The sequence below is a fragment of the Mytilus trossulus genome, chromosome 7 (genome assembly GCF_036588685.1).
Source record: "Mytilus trossulus isolate FHL-02 chromosome 7, PNRI_Mtr1.1.1.hap1, whole genome shotgun sequence".
Lineage (NCBI taxonomy): Eukaryota > Metazoa > Mollusca > Bivalvia > Mytilida > Mytilidae > Mytilus > Mytilus trossulus.
Genome location: NC_086379.1, coordinates 19,103,179 through 19,108,798, shown reverse-complemented (window position 1 = coordinate 19,108,798; position 5,620 = coordinate 19,103,179).

The following is a 5,620-nucleotide window of genomic DNA, read 5'->3' as shown; positions in this document are numbered from 1 at the left end:
AAACAAATTACAAAATAAGTAGCATGACAATTTTTGATAGTGTATTTTGATATTTATATAAAAAAGAAGATGTCATTTGATTAACAATATACAACTATAGGTCACTGTAGTGTACAACTGTATGAACAAATCCCATAAAACATAGTCAGTTATAAAAAGCCCCAAAACAACAAATGAAAATCGATTTAAACGAGAAAACTTATGTCCTGATTAATGTACAAAAAAGAATAAACAATCTGTCATTCAGTTTAATTGAAATCTGGAGCTGGCATGTCAGTTAACTGCTAGTAGTCTGTTGTTATTTATGTATTATTGTCATTTTGTTTATTTTCTTTGGTTAAATCATCTAACATCAGACTCCGACTTCTCTTGAACTGAATTTTAAATGTGTGTATTGTTATGCGTTTACTTTTTTACATTGGCTAGAGGTATAGGGGGAGGGTTGAGATAAACATGTTCAACCCCACCGCATTTTTGCGCCTGTCCAAAGTCAGGAGCCTTTAGGCTTTGTTAGTCTTGTTTTATTTTAATTTTAGTTTCTTGTGTACATTTGGAAATTAGTATAGCGTTCATTATCACTGAACTAGTATATATTTGTTAAGGGGCCAGCTGAAGGACGCCTCCAGGTGCGTGAATTTCTGGCTACATTGAAGACCTGTTGGTGACCTTCTGCTGTTGTGTTTTCTGTGGTTTGGTTGTTGTCTCCTTGACACATTCCCCATTTCCATTCTCAATTTTTGTATTCTGCAAGTATCGAATGGTAGTATATTGTCCCCTACCAGTTAAAAATTCATTGTATTGGAACAAAATTCTAACTCAATCATGTTGCAAACTATTTAACAAATATAAAGTCAACATCTTCAAACCCCATAAAAAAAGTGTTGTAAACTGATTAACTAAGTCAACTTAATGGACCATAACTCTGCACAAAATCATCAGACCAGAACTTTATTTTAATTTGATCTGTAACTTGCAATAATAAAACTATATTACAATGTTCAAATCAATATCTTATCAATAAGAGTTTTGTTCATGTAAATGATATTTGTATTATATTTTTCCCTAGATATTCAATAACTTATTAAAGGGATGCTCAAATGAAGCTGTCATGGTGTAGGTTCAGTAAATTAAGAGCAAAGATGCAATAAAACTTGTTTAATTTGACGAAAAAAAAAGAAAAAAAATGATATTTGTATGTATATTGTTTTACTGATACTAGTAATTTGCATATGTATTGATGTTAAGTTACGTTTAGGTACACATTTGTGTTATTACTTGACTATGTTTGATATTGTACATGGTCTGTCCACTTTTCATGGACTTTTGACTTTACTTTATTCTTTTTTTAATTGTTTTTGTTTACTTCTATGCTACTTTTTTTTTCTTTTGTTCTTTTTTTTGTTTGCAAGATGATTATTGTCTAGCCTGTGACTTTTGTTGCAGAAATCTCGACTTAAGGATAGTGATCCAGCATCAGTGTTAACCAACTTCTTAAAAGCTTTATATTTCAGAAGGTGGAACACCTAGAGACTTCTTTCTTTGTTACAAAGTTTCTGTTTTTCACATGTCCATTGTCCTTGACCTAATTTTCATGGTTCAGTGACTACATTGTACTTGGATTTTTTAATTTTTTTTGTAATATTAATTTTTTCTCTTATTATGAGTAATAGGATAAGTAAATTTGGGTTGTGAGAACGGTACCTTTTAAGGTCCTCATACCCATAAGACAGTTTTCACTTGACCTGGAACTCATTTCATACATCAGTGAACAAGTTTAAGTTTTGGTGGTCAAGTCCATATCACAGATACTATAAGCAATAGGTCTTGCATATTTGGTGTATGATACCTAGGATTGTAAGGTGTACATGTCCAACTGGCAGGTGTCATTTAACCTTGATCATGGTTCAGTGGTTATAGTTATGTTTTTGTGTTTTGTTTATACTGTATACAATTGGTCTACTATATTTGGGGTATGGAATGATTTTAAGGTGAACATGTCTAACTGGTAGGTGTTGTTTGACCTTGACCTGATTTTCATGGTCCAGTGGCAAGACATTTCAGTTTGTGCACTCTTGTTTGTTATTAATTAAATGAGATCGACAATAATTGAGCTTTTCTAACTTATCCTATTTCACACTATACCTTTTTTGGTAAACACTGTTTATTTTTGTTATCACTATTCTTGGGCAACTGTTATGTTTGAATCATATAGCAGTTTTCTCCCCTGGATTGTTAAAAATAAGTGCTATAATTCATAATTTCATAAACCATACAAACAAGATAAAGTTTTCCCACCTTAAAAAAAATTGAAGGATGGCGCATCCATGAAGCTGTAACCCTCTCCAAAGCTTTAAAATAATCTTTTCAAAAAACATGCCAATCATCGTTTAAGGTAAAATCTAAATAAAGAATATGCTGTGCTTCATGGTATGATAATGTCATAAAAAATTCTTACTGAAACCAACATCAAGAAACACAATAGTTTCTAAATATGCTTAAAATACAACTAATGTTGTCAAGTTGAGCCTTGCAATATTCAAGGTCATTCACGCTGACCAACAGTGCCCTTATAATCTGTTTATCGCTATAGTGCCCTTTCAAACAACTATCACCGTTCGGCCTGTGATTCAAGTGGAACAATGAAGTACCTTAGGATTTTTCATGCTTGATTAATGAACTTTGACCTTGAAATTGAGGCATTGATTTCCCTAATTTCTTTAACAAAGTACTTAAAATCAAATATTTTGTGAAAAAGTGTGAAGGAACAGTATATCAAACAGAGACTCTTTTGTTAACCCCAAGTAGTAAATTATATCCATTATTCAATTAAAAAAACCCATCACTACCATATAGTTTTTGAATCACTTTCATTAAACTATTATTTGACAACTGAAGTTACTTTGAGTCAACTGAAAGTGGCTATTTAATACCTTCTTTCATCAAAAAGATACATAAACTATGTATGTTTGTACTCAGTGAAAGATAAGCTATATTCTGATATCAGAAAGGACATTTTAAACCAGAAGTTAACATTTTTTTTTCTAAACAAATGATGTCCATTTGAAGTGGAAAGACTTTTTTTTTTAATTAACTAGTTTGATATTGATTGAGGAGTGAATTCAACATACTGTTTGATATAGAATTCACAATTTGTTGTTTCCTTTAGTTTTGTAGATGTTTTACAGAGGTTCAGTTACATGTATTATAATAGATAACTGTATTTAAATCAGATCATTTTCATATGTATGTCTAACATTCTAATTTCATGTTTAAATGACCTATTTCAAGTGTGATTATCATGTTTAATTTTTTTTAAAAACAATTCTTATATCATTTGCATATCTATAAATACTTGAATTGGATTGGTCAATTAGAATTTTTCTCTTGGTTTACAATTCGATAAACCATGTTTAAAAAACTACTTTTGTAATCTATTCATGCGCGATTCGCAAGTTGAGATTATAAAACACTTGCATAACAGTTGTTTATATTCTAATGCATATATAACCAAAAAAATAAAAATAAAATAAATGCACTAAAGCTTTGAAATGTATAAAAATAAGATTTAAATAAAATTCCGGGAAATTTCACTAATGATTTGGCAATTTTACGTCATGGCAAAACACGAAAAAAATGAATAAAAGTCTGGACTTTTATGTTAAGTTTGTGAGTTAATTGCCCCGGTTTACACATCAATAACCTCTAGAAAAAATGTGTTTAATCCTATAATATTGGTAAAAAAAATGTGATATTTGTGATTATGTCAACACCCCCATGAGGGGCCTCATTGTCCAATACACCAAGTTTGGTATTATATATGACATTAGTGACTTGTTTGGTTATCTGGTACCATATGTGTATTTATTATAGGCTAATATATAAATAGAAACAAATTGGTATGATGATTTTGTTTAAAATTGTACTTTTAATAGATTAGTTTTAAATTGAAACTTATTTTTTATCTTTTAGTTGTCCTTTGAGAGACACAAATAATTCATACTCTGAGGGAAATAATCAAGCTTTATCTAACTCCAAGCAAGCAAGTTTTACATTAATTTGTGAAAAAAAAATTAAAAAAAATATGGATATCAACATTTGTCTTTTCGCATCATATCAATATAACTGATAAAACAATGTCAAATTTATTTTTTTACTTAAAAAGTATTGCTGACTACAATCTCTTACTTCATTTTGAAATTCATCCTACAAGAGTTGACAGTCAATTTGGTCTGTTAAAAATTTTCAAATTTTGTTTTACTCTGGAATGAGGGTTTATACATGTATCATGTTTATAATGTAAAATTTGTTCATGTCTGTCAATTTAGTTTTTATGATGGAATCGAATTGGAAATAATTTCTTATTAACATTGTATACTAAAATAAGTTAGTTAGTATTTTTCTAATAAAAATAGAATTGACAGACTGATCTTTAATTTACCTATTTACATGGGAAGTTTTGTCATGTTGGTTGATGTTTGTTTTACAGCGCAACAGTTCTAAAAGGTTTTATCACAGCAAGGATTTATAAATTAAATGAATCCTTGATCACAATGATATAAAACATTGATGTAAGCGTATAAAATTAGGAGTTGTGGTATGATTGCCAATAAGATATAAAAAGATGTGGTAGGAGTGTCAACAAGACAACTCTTTATCCCAGTCACGATTTGTAAAAGTAAACCATTATAGGTCAAAGTATGGTTTTCAACACAGAGCTTTGGCTAACATCCAAATGCAAGCTATAAAGGATCACAAAAAGGACTAGTGTAAAACCATTCAAAAGGTTAAACCACAGATCGTATCTATATAAAAACAAGAAGGCACACCCTGAAATGTCTCACCTTCTTTACTGACCATTGATATTTTGTAGAAAGTCCAAATATATATACAATATTAGGTCAATGTCAGAAAAAAAAGAAGATAAAACGTTTTTGTAAAAGGCTGAGAAACTGGGAAAGAGCAAGGTTCTACCGATCCCTTCCCCAGGTTTGTGCCGATTAAAACAGTTATATTATTATTACATTGACCTAATATTGATGTTATACTGCAAATTAAATTAAAACATTGATAGTTATACAAATTGTAACACAAATTTCAAACCTATCTTCATCCTTTTATAAACCCTTGATTGTCAAAAAAGTGTTCCGTAATGAAATTGATGTTGCACAAAATAAAGTTGTGTTACTATATTTGGGGAATCAACACAACTAGTTGCAGTATAAAAAAGCCAAATATGCTTGAAATATAGTTGACCTTTTGCAATTCTAAGAAAAAAACTTAAAATTACTCAATGAACCAAGAAAATGAGACCAAGGTGCCTAATTTACTGTAAAAATGAGGTCAACGTCAAATAAAACATGCCAGATTGACACGTTCACAGTAAAATATTTTCTCACAACAAATACAGCTTTTAAATACAGTGTTAGAAAAACAAATCAAAACACAAAAACTTCACTGAACCATGAAAATTAGGTCAAGGTCAGTCGAAAACTACCAGTCGGACATGTACATCTTACAGTCTTTCCATACACCAAATATAGTAGACTTATTGCCCATTATACCTATGTCTGGCATATATGCATACATATTGCTACTTTTCCGCAGGCAAAGACAAAAACTA